The sequence below is a fragment of the Phoca vitulina genome, unplaced genomic scaffold (genome assembly GCF_004348235.1).
Source record: "Phoca vitulina isolate PV1807 unplaced genomic scaffold, GSC_HSeal_1.0 scaffold20, whole genome shotgun sequence".
Classification (NCBI taxonomy): Eukaryota; Metazoa; Chordata; class Mammalia; order Carnivora; family Phocidae; genus Phoca; species Phoca vitulina.
In genome coordinates this window covers 22,451,120-22,464,741 of record NW_022589723.1, presented here as the reverse complement: position 1 = coordinate 22,464,741, position 13,622 = coordinate 22,451,120, and the positions used below count along the sequence as shown (strand labels likewise).

Below are 13,622 nucleotides of genomic sequence, written 5' to 3'. Positions count from 1 at the left end.
TTAAAAGAGCTTATATCGGGGTGCTGGTATTAAGATATTTTATTTTTATTTTCTCTTTTTGCTTGTCTGAGTTTTATAAACTTTCTATAACAAACATTTGATCCTAATGAGAAAAAAAGTATTTTTTAAAATTGAATATACCTAGGGGCACCTGGGTGGCTCAGTCATTAAGCGTCTGCCTTCGGCTCAGGTCATGGTCCCAGGGTCCTGGGATCGAGCCCCACATTGGGCTCCCTGCTCAGCGGGAAGCCTGCTTCTCCCTCCCCCACTCCCCCTGCTTGTGTTGCCTCTCTCGCTGTGTCTCTCTCTGTCAAATAAATAAATAAAATCTTAAAAAAAATAAAATAATAAAATAAAATAAAATTGAATATACCTAGATGAAGAAATTAGAGCCAAGATAAATAAAGTTGGAAAATCGATGAAACCAGGATATTGACTTCTTTATTGCATGCTGTAGGGTCCTGTACAGTTGCTAGAAATGCCTATAAGTTTAGCTGTGAGCTTCCTTGCAACCAAAGCAAACCACAAACACTGCTAGCTACAGGGCACAGGATATTTTAATTATCAGAAAAAAAAATTGTAATATACTAATGAAGTTCCCAAAATATAGTACCTCCAGAAAAACTCTATATGCTCAAATTGTTGAAGATTCTCTATGAATTTATGTATTGAAAACCATATTAACTTATGCTTGACAATGACTTATAATAAGGAAAGAAGATTTCTGTGGTAAAAGGATCATTTGACAAGTTATAGGGTTTTGGATGATCTAGAAATATTAGTGGAGGAAACAATTAAGATAATTTTTTTGAACTTTCACCTTTCTCCATCTGGATGGCCCATTAGGATGGTTTTTAGTGTGTTTCCCTTTCTTGAATACATTCCCATTCTTTTCATAAAATGACCTTTTGTCTCAGAAGAAAAATCATGGCAGATGGGCCTTAATTAATCTGACTCCAAAAAAACTATAGAAACTACATTTTAAACCTCTGAAAACTTCAAAAAGTAAGGAGACACTGTTTCTCATTTTGCTAATGCACATTTCTATTCTGAGGAATTACAGGGATTGTTCTCATCGTATTCTCTTTCCCATGTTGACTCAGTGGCACATGTGTGTGGCCCTGCTTCCTTGTATGCTTTATTCCCATGCTGTGTGCATATTACAAATTGGCATTCCAGTGTGACTCATTGAGAATTTTTTAGAAAAAAAAATCTGCATTTGCATTACATATATAAAAAATATATCAGATATTTCTAGAAATCTTTCAAGAAGCCTAAAAATATGTTGGTGCTTTTCTCTTTTTTGTCCTCAGTGTCAGGGAAGAGTTCATTTATATGGATAAATGTAGATAAATAGATAAGATTGGCCAGTGAGAAAATTAGGCCATTCTGAGTTTAGGAAAGCTTTTGAAACCATAATATTCCCCTTCAACAAGCAATCTAACAAATTCAAAATTCAAAACAAATTCACTTGCAAAAACTGTGAGTTTTAAATTTCCCTGAATAAAAGACCCTGTGTTAGAGTCATAATCTGACTGATAAAGTAGTCTTAGCAAAAAAAGAAAATGTTTAATCTGAATCTAATAATGAGGAAACAAACAGATAAGTCCAGATTGTGAGAGAGTCTACAAAACATCTGTACTGGATTCTTCAAAGGTGTCATTGTCATGAAAGATAGGAAAAGGACAGGGAGCAATTCTCCATGAAGGAGCTGTGACATGCAGTGTGTGACCCCCCGTCGTACTGGTAGGGAGGGAGCAGCTATAAAGGACATTTTGGAAGTAATTTGGGAAATATATTAGATAAAATTGTGTTTTTGTTAAATTTATTGGTTATGATCATGGTATTATGGTTGTATAGGAGAGAATGTCCTTGTTCTCGGGGGAAGCATGTCCAAGTATTTAGGTGTGAAGTATGATGATTCAACAAAAGAAAATTGTGTGTCTCTGTGTGTGTACACTTGCACACGCACACACAAATAAGAGAACAAGTAATAAAGCAAATCATCAAAATGTTTTTAAAAAATTTAAAAGGTTAAAAAATGCCGTGTTTTGTTTTTAATCTTTAATCAGTATTTCCAAATTAGGAATGGTTTTACAGTGACTATGTACATGGTTGCAACAATAACTCTTCTGAAATAACAGATACGGAATATAAGAAACCTTAGATCTTCTGTTGAATGTTTTATTTATCAGAAAACGCCTTTTTGTTTAACTCTGTATGCTCAGATTGTTTGAGATTCTCTATCATGTGTGTTGAAAACCATCTTAAGATATATTGAATACTTTCCAGTACCCCAGTGATCTTCAGTGTCTTTTAATACCTGAAAGATTTAAGGTTTATATAGAATTTGAGTAGGTTATTGATAGCCAATTAACATGGTAATGACCTGCACCTGCTTGTATCAAAGAACTCCCACAGTTCCCTTATCTGCTAACATGAAAATTGATTTCAGTGTGATACATTCAACAAAGTTTAAATAAATTGTCACGTAGTGCTTCTTGTGAATTCTAAAGGAGGCATAAATAGATAACATGATCGTGTTTTATCACTGTGATTGATGAGGCTGATATTTCTCCGGCTTGCATTTCCCACTTGAGAAGAAATTTAAGATTGGTTTCAAGCTGTCTACCTGCATCCTTCCCATCTTGTAAGCATGCTTTTAACTGCCAAGGGCTGAGATTTGGAGGAATGGTTATCAAACCACAGATGTTTTTGCAATGAAACTGTGCACCTCCGACCAAGTCGCTGTGGTTCAGGAGATGATAGATGGTATTTCCATGTTGCCTCACAAAAGGGTCAAAATGGCATGGCAAGCCCATGACAGTGAAACAGAGAAATGTTAGTCCTGGAAGGAAATTTATTTCATGGCTTCAGGGGATGTTTGGTTGTCGTGAATAGGCTCTCTCTGTCAGTCTATAAAAATATTGTTTGTAAGGATGTGATATATATGAGACAGTGTGAGTGTGTTGGCAGACAGAGCAGCTACTTAAACAAATGCTAAGCCAAGTACAGTATCGTAAGTCAAGCACTTGGATTTTTTTAGGGTGAGGATTGTTTGTGATAGAAATACCAATATAATTAAAGTAATTTATTTCATTTTCTTAAGTAAACTTTGTAGCATCTTAATTGTCCTAGGAGGCTGCATGCCCCCCCACTCTAACACATTTTTTTAATCTTATAATTCTAAATTCTTACAATCAGCAGTTCCATTATATTCACTTTTAAGTTATTCAGGAACATATATGTGGACCAGCTTTATTAGTACTGTTCACATAAAGCTCTCATAAATTTGGGGACAGTTAAGCCACTGCTCTTTTGGAGTCTCCCTTTTTCTCCTCCCCACCCCGAAGGAGATATCAGCCACTGGCGTAATTCCATTAATTGATTATGTGATAGAGAGACTTAGTGGCCGTGCTCTCTCATCTTACAAAATTGGACAAATGAGGTGTCTTTTTTCCACAGGGATTCACAAAAGGAAAGAAGTATCATAAGAACATTAAAAGATCAAAACCATGTTTGTGGGAGGTTTTGTTTTTCGGGATTTGGATGTAAATCAGATTCATTCATGGCAGTGTTCAAGTAGAAATCTTTAACACCAAATATTTCTTATCCAGACAACCTCAAGTAATGCATTTGTCAAAAATGAAAAATAGTTTTTACAAGAAGTCTTGAAAACCTTATAGATGTATAAAGATGAAATTACACGTTCAAAAAATAATGTGACCAAAGTATTAGTGAACATGATATGATTGAAAAAGCCATTTGCTTCTGGATTTTGTAAAAACAATCCCGAGTTTTTTTGGGGGGGGAGGTTTTTTAAAATAGAGATTATGAGTAGGATATACTTATTTTGGTAGGAAACTGATTCTCAAATGTCACATGCAAAGAACTTTCTTCTAAATTATCCTAAACTCAGTAGGAGAGGGGATGTTTTCACTGGGAGTGAGAGGCGTTATTTGTCTTAAGACCCTTCATGGGGGCAGAACAAAAGGGACTGAGTCATTTCAGGTTTAGACAAATACTCTACCATCAGCTTCCATAGAGAGTTGTTACACAGAACACAGGGAAATTTGGGGAGTGGGGGTTGCCCCCTCCCATCTGCCACTGTGTCTGTTTTACACTCAAATATTCTGTATTATCACAGAACAGATTTATAACATTTTGACATAGTGATCATTAACAAAAATCCTTTAAATTTGTAATGGACATGAAAGATGTTTATCATTAACAGTCCTTACAGAAATTCAGTTTATAAACAAAAGGAGAATGAAATTTTAATCTCAGCTTTAAGTAAAATTTGCATTCTTTTAGCTGAAAACCTGTTTTTAAATCTACATACTCACACGTTCATGTCAGGTATTGTTTTAACCATCACGAATTAACTTTTTCCATTCTAATGTAAGTCTGAAGATAGAAGACAAAGAATTCCTGCTTGAAAGAGACCTGCTCCTCTAATCTCTCTCTCTCTCAGGTTTCTCTCTCAGAGAGGAGAAACCTACAATCTAACAACGTTTGGATAACTTGAACGCAAATCACATTGTTTGCATGTGATTTGTGTTTTTGTTACTGTGCTTACACATCCCATTTTAAAGCAGAGTATTTCGCTAGGCTTTCCTTTCCCACCCATCCCCCTTAGCATTTTTCCTGCTCTTCTGATGCTGGACCAGACTTGGGCTGGCCCCAGATCCTGTGTCAGAGGCCATGACCCGGGTGTCAGAGCGGTCATACTGTTGGCCTCTTCTCTGAATAATTATATGGGGGGGTATTGTGTTGGAGGGACAGGCTTGGGGGCAGTGCAGTCACCCTGACTAGCCAGACCAAGGGGTTCTCCAGTCGGACCACAGCGGAACAATGGCCCTGAAAAGGCTCGCACAAAACCTTGTAACACAAAAGATTAAATTAAAAATGGACATTGGGCCAGATACTAGGTTTCGTCCTTCAGAATTTCACCTTTCTCACTTACTCTGAACGTTTCTTAATTTAACATTTCCAAACTTCACATTGTGGTGACGTTCTATCAGCAAATTTTCAGATTGCTGTTTACCTCTGCATATATAGTCTAATTCGTTTGACTTCTTTAATGCTTTGTAGCCATCTTAATTGTGACACTTGGTGGTTAACGTTAGCAAAGCTTTCTATAGTGGTATTTTAAGTAAATCATTTAAAGTTGTACGTGGGGATTTTTAAAGTAACGCTTTGTATTTACCTAAGACATTTCACTAAACATGAGCTATGTCTAAATCGAACCAAGTGGCAGGAAATGTCTCAAAGTAAATGCAGTTGCTCGATCTTCCTTTTGGTCCTAGGAAGACTTTTTCCGCACCACCTGAGAAGTTTTCCTTAGAAGGATGGGGGATAAAACTCATTAAGTCTTATCTAGATTTGGATTTTAGAAATGATGTCAGAGGTGGATTTATTCATGTCGGGTAAAAGTTTTCTCACGGTCCTGACCTCAGGTGTTTTCTTGGTTTTATCTACCTTTGACCTGTCCACTCCAGCCCGGCTCTTTTCAAGGGTTCTGGAGTGTCACCAACACAGCAGCTGAAGGAAGCAAAGTCCTGGTTTTCATGACCCCAATACTATCTCTTTTTGTTGGTCCATAGCTAAATACTTTGTAAATAATAGTTTTCTATTATGCATTTCCCCATTTTCCAGGAACTCAAACTTCTAGAAGTGTTAGTATTACAACAAAAAATCCATAAAATTTGAATTGGTGTCTGTCAGTTTTGCTTTCTGAGTTCTAATTCTTTACTATTTTGTGATTACCAAAGCCATTCATATTTATTGTAGAACAGGTAGAAATACAGGAAGCAAAATAGCTAAAAATTCTACCATGGAGACAAAGCTAAATACCACTGTTAACACTTTGGTACATATCAGAAAATAATGCATTTCCATCTTCATTCTCCTTTCGAGCCCTGCCTCCAGGGTCACCACATCCTTGCTCCTTAAGTCCCTGTTTTCTGCTATCCCCCACAACCCCACTCTTTCCTGATGAATTTACTCTGTTAAAGGACCTAGATACCAGGTGTTACTTGTACCCTCATTGACTTCTCTGTAGCGCTGGACATTGTCATCCAGTCTGCTCACGGCTCCCGTGATACCTTCCTGGTTCTCCTCATGACTCCTTAACACCACTTGCCATCTCACGCCCAGGTTGCCAGTCCCTGCTATCTTTCCTCCTGGGTACCCTGTCCTCTGTGTGCAGGACTACTGACCATGTTCTCCATCCTCACTGCCGGCTCAGCCCACGCTTTCTCACCCATGAGTCAGCTCCACTTGAATGTTCCTCTGGCATCTCTGATTCAGCATGTCGTTGGCTCTCTGCATCTCCTCTTCCATTTGTTTGTCCACCCAGGCTGGGAACTTGGGAGCTTTCTGACTCCTCATGAATCCCTTCTCTCAACAATTCCATTTACTCAAGCCATCTTTTGTGTCTGTGTAACAAAATCCACTCTGGCCAGCCTGGCTCTCCAAGCTCTCTGAGATCCACCCCCAGCCTAACTTGTCTATGTGACCTTCACTCATGCCCCCTTACCGAACTCTTCCCCATTACTCATCCCTGATCCATGTGTTCCTGTCCTCAAGCCTTTGCTTACACTCTTCCCTTGGCCTTAATCTCTTCGCCCTGTGCTTATTGTAAGGTCAAATTCTGCTCACATGCTCTACTTCAACGAAGCCCTCCCCCACGCAATAAAAAAATACCAGTAACCTTTCCTTCTTCTGAATTCCCTTAGTCTTAACAAATCTCTTTGCAGCAGTTCTTCCTGTGTTGCATGATACTTATTTGTACCTTTGTCTTAGCTTCCCTAATACACTGTTACCAAAACAAATTTGAGGACAACTGATATATTTCAACTTGCTAATCTTAAAGATGAGGAAACAGACTTCCAGGGAACTGCCTTTGCAGCCACACGGCTACTAAATACAAGATTAAAATCCAAATCTCCTAATTCTCAAACCAGCCCTCTCCTCTGTGTTTATTTATTTAGCACTGGAAAGCACCTACTAAGTGCCAGGCATTTTTAAAAGCATTTACAAATATAAATCCATTTAATCCCCATTTTATAGATGAGGAAACTCCATTTAAACCCAAGTAGTCTGGTTCCAGAGTCTGTCTTTTAGTCACTATGCCAGCCTGCCCTTCTACCTGAAAGGAAGCAGGGATTAGGGGTCATGTGATGCTGCTAGTAATTATTTTATTGCTATTGATATTTTTATCAGTATATTATTGTGATACGCTGGCACTCTTGTAGACACTTTCAGTGAATTAATTCATTTCCTCTTCCCAACAGCCTTGAGAGGTAGATTCTGTTATCATCATCATTTCCCATCTTATAGGTGATTTTAACTAAGGTACAGAGGGCAAAAATAACTTCCCCAGCTTGCATGGTAATGACCTAGCTAGAATCAGAATCCAGGCAGCCTGGGGCTGGCATCTGAGACCTTCGCTGTTGTGCTAGACTGTCTCTTAGCTTCCAAGTAGTGCTGAGTCATTAGGAAAGTTGTCTTTTGTTTGTCTCAGCATCCTTCTCTGTGGAGGTCGGGTGACAAAAGCAATGATCTAGCTCACAGAGTTTTTTAAACTCCATGTGAAATATTTATATATATGACAAATACTGATCCAAGGCACCCTTACTTTTCACTGCTTTGCATTTCATGCAGTCCTTCTTTTGATGAATCTTAAGCAATAGCCATATTTCGTGCATACCTGTTTTCGAATTGCTCTTTCATAGTTACAGCTGGTACCTGAATAGCTCCCACCTTCAGTAGCTGGATGAGTGGGGCCATCACTCTCTGTACAGGCACACAGGTGCCATCTAGTGGTAGTCAAGAGAAGTGCAAGTTATTCGAGTAAAACACTGGAAGAAGACCTGGGTTTTCTCTTGTCTTGTGGTCTTTGGGAACATGTTGCAATGAAAGTTGGGTATATTATACCACAGTTTTTTGTAGGTTCCTTAAGATGTATAAAGATACAGTTAATGCATTATTGTTGTTAAATTGGGTGCTTTTAGAATGGAATTTAGGTCCTCGATCAGTACATCTTTAAAAGACTTTGGCATTACAGAGAATCTCATTTTATTGAACTTTTTTCTTGTTCTGAGTTGTAGTCATTGAGGGTAATAAATACTTAATTGTTAAAACTGGATATAATTAACAGAGTGAATGAATTTGTTGTCTCCATCTGCTTGCTGTTGCTAATGCTAGCCCTCAGACTTCCATATTTCCATTTCATGAAACAATCTACTGTTCTTCCATTAAGGAAGAAACCTATTATGTTGTTTTCTAAAGCTTTTATTTCATCAGGTAGTTTGTTAGCAGATGAGAGATTATTAAATGAACATGGAAGACGTGGGTGAAGGTGGATTTGAAACTGAGAGGATTATACACCATGTGACATGGTTGCCAAAACAGCAAGCATTCTTAGTGGCCATAAACCCAGAACACCGCTCCTTCAATCGTATATACAAGTCAGACACACACTTGGGAGCCTTTGCCTGCTCCACAAACCAGGGAATATTAATGAGGACAGAGAGTAGTTAGAGATCAGCTTTAGTATTTGCCAACAGCTCATTTACTGACATTCTGGATTCCAGACCTTGCTTGTATGAATGAGCATCCTTGATGATTTTTTGCCTTCACAAAGATGATTCCCAAATTTAAGTGTACCATATTTTTGGTAGAACCTTTTCTGTTCTCCTGGGCAACTTTCCTCATTATGATAACAACAATAATAATATTGTGTGCTTACTAATTATAGGGACTGTACAAAGTCCTTAATAGCCATGATTTCATTTAATACTCTTAAAATCCCTGTAAGGGATTATTTGTCTGTTTTCCAAATGAAAATAAGCAAGGCTTAGAAAACTAAAAAATATATTCAAGGCTAAACAGTAAATACTATTTACAGAATATTCATTTATCAGTCTGTACTCTGGTAGATTAAAATTAAAAGCACGAGCTATTTTTTATTTAAAAAAATTTATTTAAGTAATGTCTACACTCAGCCTGGGGTTCAAACTCACAACCCTGAGATCAAGAGTCACACGCTTTTCTGGCTGAGCCACCCAGGCACCCCAAGAGTTACGGCTTTCTAATTGTTGAGTCTTCATATAATGTTTGGCTTCTAGTAGGTATTTGATAAATGTTTATTTGATACCTGTGAACTCTTTCTTGGCCAACCAGACTTCTGGTTCTGATTTCTCCTCATGTGAAACAAACTAAAGTGGAAGAGTTAGTGGTGAGAATGAATCAGAAAGGAAAGAAGGTAAGGCAAATCCTAGAGCCAGAGGAGAAAGGAGGAGTGTGGCCATAGCAGTGTTTCAGGAAGGAGATCTTCCATTTTTTGGCCAAAGGTTGACTCCGTAACAAAGGTACAAGTTAATCTGGCTGGGACCACGATTCTGTTAACCTAAGCTGACACTCACTGGAGGTTCGCGTTAAATTTGAGCTTTCTTTCCTGGCCCTCCATCTTTACATATTGCTAAATCTTTAAGTAAGTTAAATGCAAATACTACCTATCTGAGCCATCACTCCTGAGACCGTTAAGGATTAGCCCCAATGAGTGATTTTTATGCCCCTTGTGTTGAGTTTGGAAGGAAATGGGACGAACTCTCTCCGCTCTTTCCCTTTCTCCTTTTCCCTCACTGGGTTTTGGGAAGGCCTATGCTGTTCTTTGTGGTTGCTCTTCTTGATTCTGCTGTTTTCCCCATAAACCACATTCCCTAAGTCTGCTGAGTCTCGTGTAACCAAGCACCACAGACGTGGCAATGTTTGACTCAAGGAGGGCTGTTAGCAGGCCTTGGAAGCTGGTTCCCTGTGGCATTTCACAGTTTTGATCCTGGGTCTCTGCTTTGTACTTTATGCATTGGAGGGTCTTTTCAGAACTGTAGAGTTTTAGGACTTGTGCTACTTATGCTAAGGTACATTATTTGTGCATTTAACTACATTTAACATGCTTGTCTTAAACTCTGATTTTTTTTATTACTCTGAATTTTTAATTTTGTTAATTGTATAGCTGTTCTCTGTTTTCTTTTTTAGCTGATAATTCTTATTGCCTGATAGTGCTCATTTTAACATTATTTGAGGGCTCTGGTCCCCTTGGGTCCATGACATCAAATTTCTAACAAATTGATGCATAAACATGAGCCATGTTGTTCCAGGGTCTCTGGATTAACAAACCAAAATAATGTGACTAGATTTTGAGGTTGAAGTCCTATTTCCCAGGGCTTAAGAGGAGAGCATGGCCCGCTGCTCAGCTTGGCCCCCAACCTGGCACTTTAATTTTAATAAATGAGATTCTTTGAAGAGCATAAAGAGTTGATCACATGTGAACAAACGTTTAATGGGTGCATAAAACATTAATGCACCCATTAATGTTTTTTTCCACTAAAGTGGTTTCCAAAATTATCCTGGCTCTTGTACTTTGTGTGTGGATAGAGAGGACTCCTGTGCACCTGATGTACTTGATTTGCCAGCCTAATGGTTTGCCTTTTCCTGACCTCATGGAAACTAACAGGGGAAGGAGCCCAGCCCTGGAGATGGTTGCTCCAGTGACTTGGATGATTTCCAGATGAGCACCAGGAGTCCTGGGTTGTTACCGTGCTGAGTGGGTTGTACAAGGGCTGGGTGTGCTCTTCTCTCATTGTCTCAGGACATGTACACTGCTTCTCATCAACCAGAAAAGGTTAATTTGGGGTTTAAAATTTAATGTAAGCAGCTCCTTTTTTTAAGGACAAAGAAGGGAAAATGAAGAATCGATTTTAGGACTAAAAATAAATAACCATTCCAGAGAAATATTCATGAACTGTTGATTGATTGTTTGCACAGTGGAAAAAAGATTAATCTCTCCACACATACTCATAACCCTCATCAAAATCCGCTTTCGGTGAGAGCGGACCGTATCCGTGTCTGGCTCCCTGAGAATGTGAGCTACTTGGGGCAAACTCTCTCTCATCCAGCCTTCTTTTTCTGTATCTCCTAATTCCTGGCACAATGCCCCACACTCAGGAGGCTTTCCTAAAGATACTCTTCTGATTGAGTAGAGACAGAATGAAGAAATACGTTTGAAGAACTTGACTGCAGAGAGCCAAATGAATTCCATTTGTACCCATTCAGAAGTAGTATTTGTAAGATGGCACGTAGGATTCAGTTGCCTAATGAGCTCAGCAATATGTTAGGAGGAAAGAAAGATGAACACAGATTCAAATTAAGTTGCTCTTAATCTGAACAGAAATTTTCGAATCTTAGAATTTCAGTGCTTAATGTTGGAAATCATTTGAGTAATGAAGTCCAAATGTATTTCTGTGTTTTCTGTAGTTATTTTATAAAATGTTTGAAAATATTTTCAGTTTTAGAATTTAAGGAGACAGACTTACCTGCTGTGATAAAAGCACATGTGATAAAAATATCAGCAAGTCCTTGGTTTAGCTTTGAGTAACACTAGACATGCTACTTAACACCTTGGTACCACCATTTATAGAATGGGAAGAACATTGGTAGAGTTTTGTGTTACTCATATAAGATACCATTTTCTATAGTATAATCGAATATTAGTCTTCCTACTTCCTACCTAAAAAGTATAGAAATGTCCTAAGTTGTATAAATTTTTTTCTTCTTGTGGTTTTAATTTTGTCAAAATGAATAGAAACAGAAATAAAAATTTTAGGACATCCTTTTAATGCACTTTCATATTAAATAATAGAATACATCAGTTTTTAAAAGGTGCAGAATCAGATTATTTTGGAGATTTTAATAAACTTCACATTTTATTTTTGAATTTTTGATTTTTATTTTTAAAGTTTATTTACTTAAGTAATCTCTATGTGCTACTTATGCTAAGGTACACGAACTCAAAACCCTGAGATCAAGAGTTGCATGCTCCCCCAACTAAACCAGCCAGGCACCCTTATTTTTGGATTTTTAAATGTTTAAATTCACTCTAGAATTATTTTTATCTTTTTTTATTCTAAATTTTTTCCACATTGGATATAACTTTCAAGGATGATTTTTCCCTTATGAAGTATTGGATGTGTTTGTATGTTTATTATTATTTAGAGAAATATAATATAGAAATATATTCAGTTTAGAAATATAACTACCATATAATCCAGCAGTCCCACTTCTGGGTATATATCAAAAGGTAATAAAATCAGTATCTTGAAGAGATAACTGTTATGCACCTCCATGTTCATTGCAGCATTATTCACAATAGCCAAGATATAAAAACAACCTAAGTGTCTGCTGATGGGTGAATGGACAAAGATAATATGGCCTATATACACAATGGAATATTATTCAGCCTTAAAAAGGAAGGAAATCCTCCCATTTGCACAACATGAATGAGCCTAGAGGATGTTATGCTAAGTGAAATAAGCCAGATACAGAAAGACAGTTACTGCATGATTTCATGAATGTATGGAATCCAAAATAGTTGAACCCATAGAAGCAGAGAGTAGAATGGTGGTTGCCAGCGGCTCAGGGGTGGGGGATATGGGGAGATGCTGCTCAGGGGTACAAAGTTGCACATATGCAAGATGAGTTAAGTTCTGGAGATCTGATGTACAGCATGGTGATGATACTTACCAATACTGTATTATATACTTGAGATTTACTAAGATCTTGTTTTCAACACACATACCTACACAAAAATGGTAACTATGTGAGATGATATTTTACATCATTTTACATCATTTTATCTGATATTAAACATCAGATAAAAACTGATGTTTATTAGCTTGATTGTAGAAATCACTTCACGATGTATACATATGTCAAACATCAACTCGTATACCTTAAATATATACAACTTCTGTTCATCAACTGTACCTCAACAAAGCTGGGGAGAAAAAAAAAATACATTATTTCTCAGTAGTATTTATTTTTGTCCCAAGCAAGTACTCTATAATTAAATGTTATCATAAATATTTATATTTAGTACTCTATAATTAAATGTTATCATAAATATTTATATTTAAATGTATTTATATTATTAAACTTGAATATGTTCTAAAACATGTCATTTAAAATGTATAACCATTTATATCCTCAAAAACCTGAAAAATTTTTTGTTTCTGTATGTATGGGATGGACTTTGGATTTCATATTGTGACAGTTAATGAGCACCAGTAGAGGGAGCTCCAACTCCTCTTTCTTGGTGAATTTAGCAGTCAACCTGAAAATAGTTAATGGAAAGGGCACACATAGAAATAAACTTAAATTACACATGGTTATAAAACTTTTTAAAGGTATGAAAGGGTGACAATTATAATTATCTTTACCTTTGAGGGAGAAAATAAGCTCGCTTTGATTTCCATGCTTCTGAAGGTAGCTAACCCTCCAATAACTAAACAAAAAACTTCTATGTAGTGTAACCTCTTACGAGTGATCCATCAGGCAACCCCCAAGGCTTTTAGGATCAAGAATCTATCTCTGGTCGGTTGAGGAGGAGGACGAAGAGTAGTAGAGTTAATGTTATTGTTTGAAGAGAGGTTAAGTAAAATTGTAAATAACTGGTAGATAGAGTAGCAAAGTCACACAGAGGTGAATTGCTGAATCACTATGTAGGATAGGAGAGGAAAAAACATCTCATTTTACATAAAACTGTTAGGCATCCAAAA

At 37.3% G+C, this 13,622-nt stretch overlaps 1 protein-coding gene across 1 annotated transcript in view; it reads left to right on the top strand.

Moving 5' to 3' along the window:
- The window catches only part of PRTG (protogenin), a 121,423-nt gene that overhangs the window by 90,396 nt on the left and 17,405 nt on the right, over window positions 1–13,622 (top strand). The gene's annotated exons all lie outside the window — the stretch shown is intronic.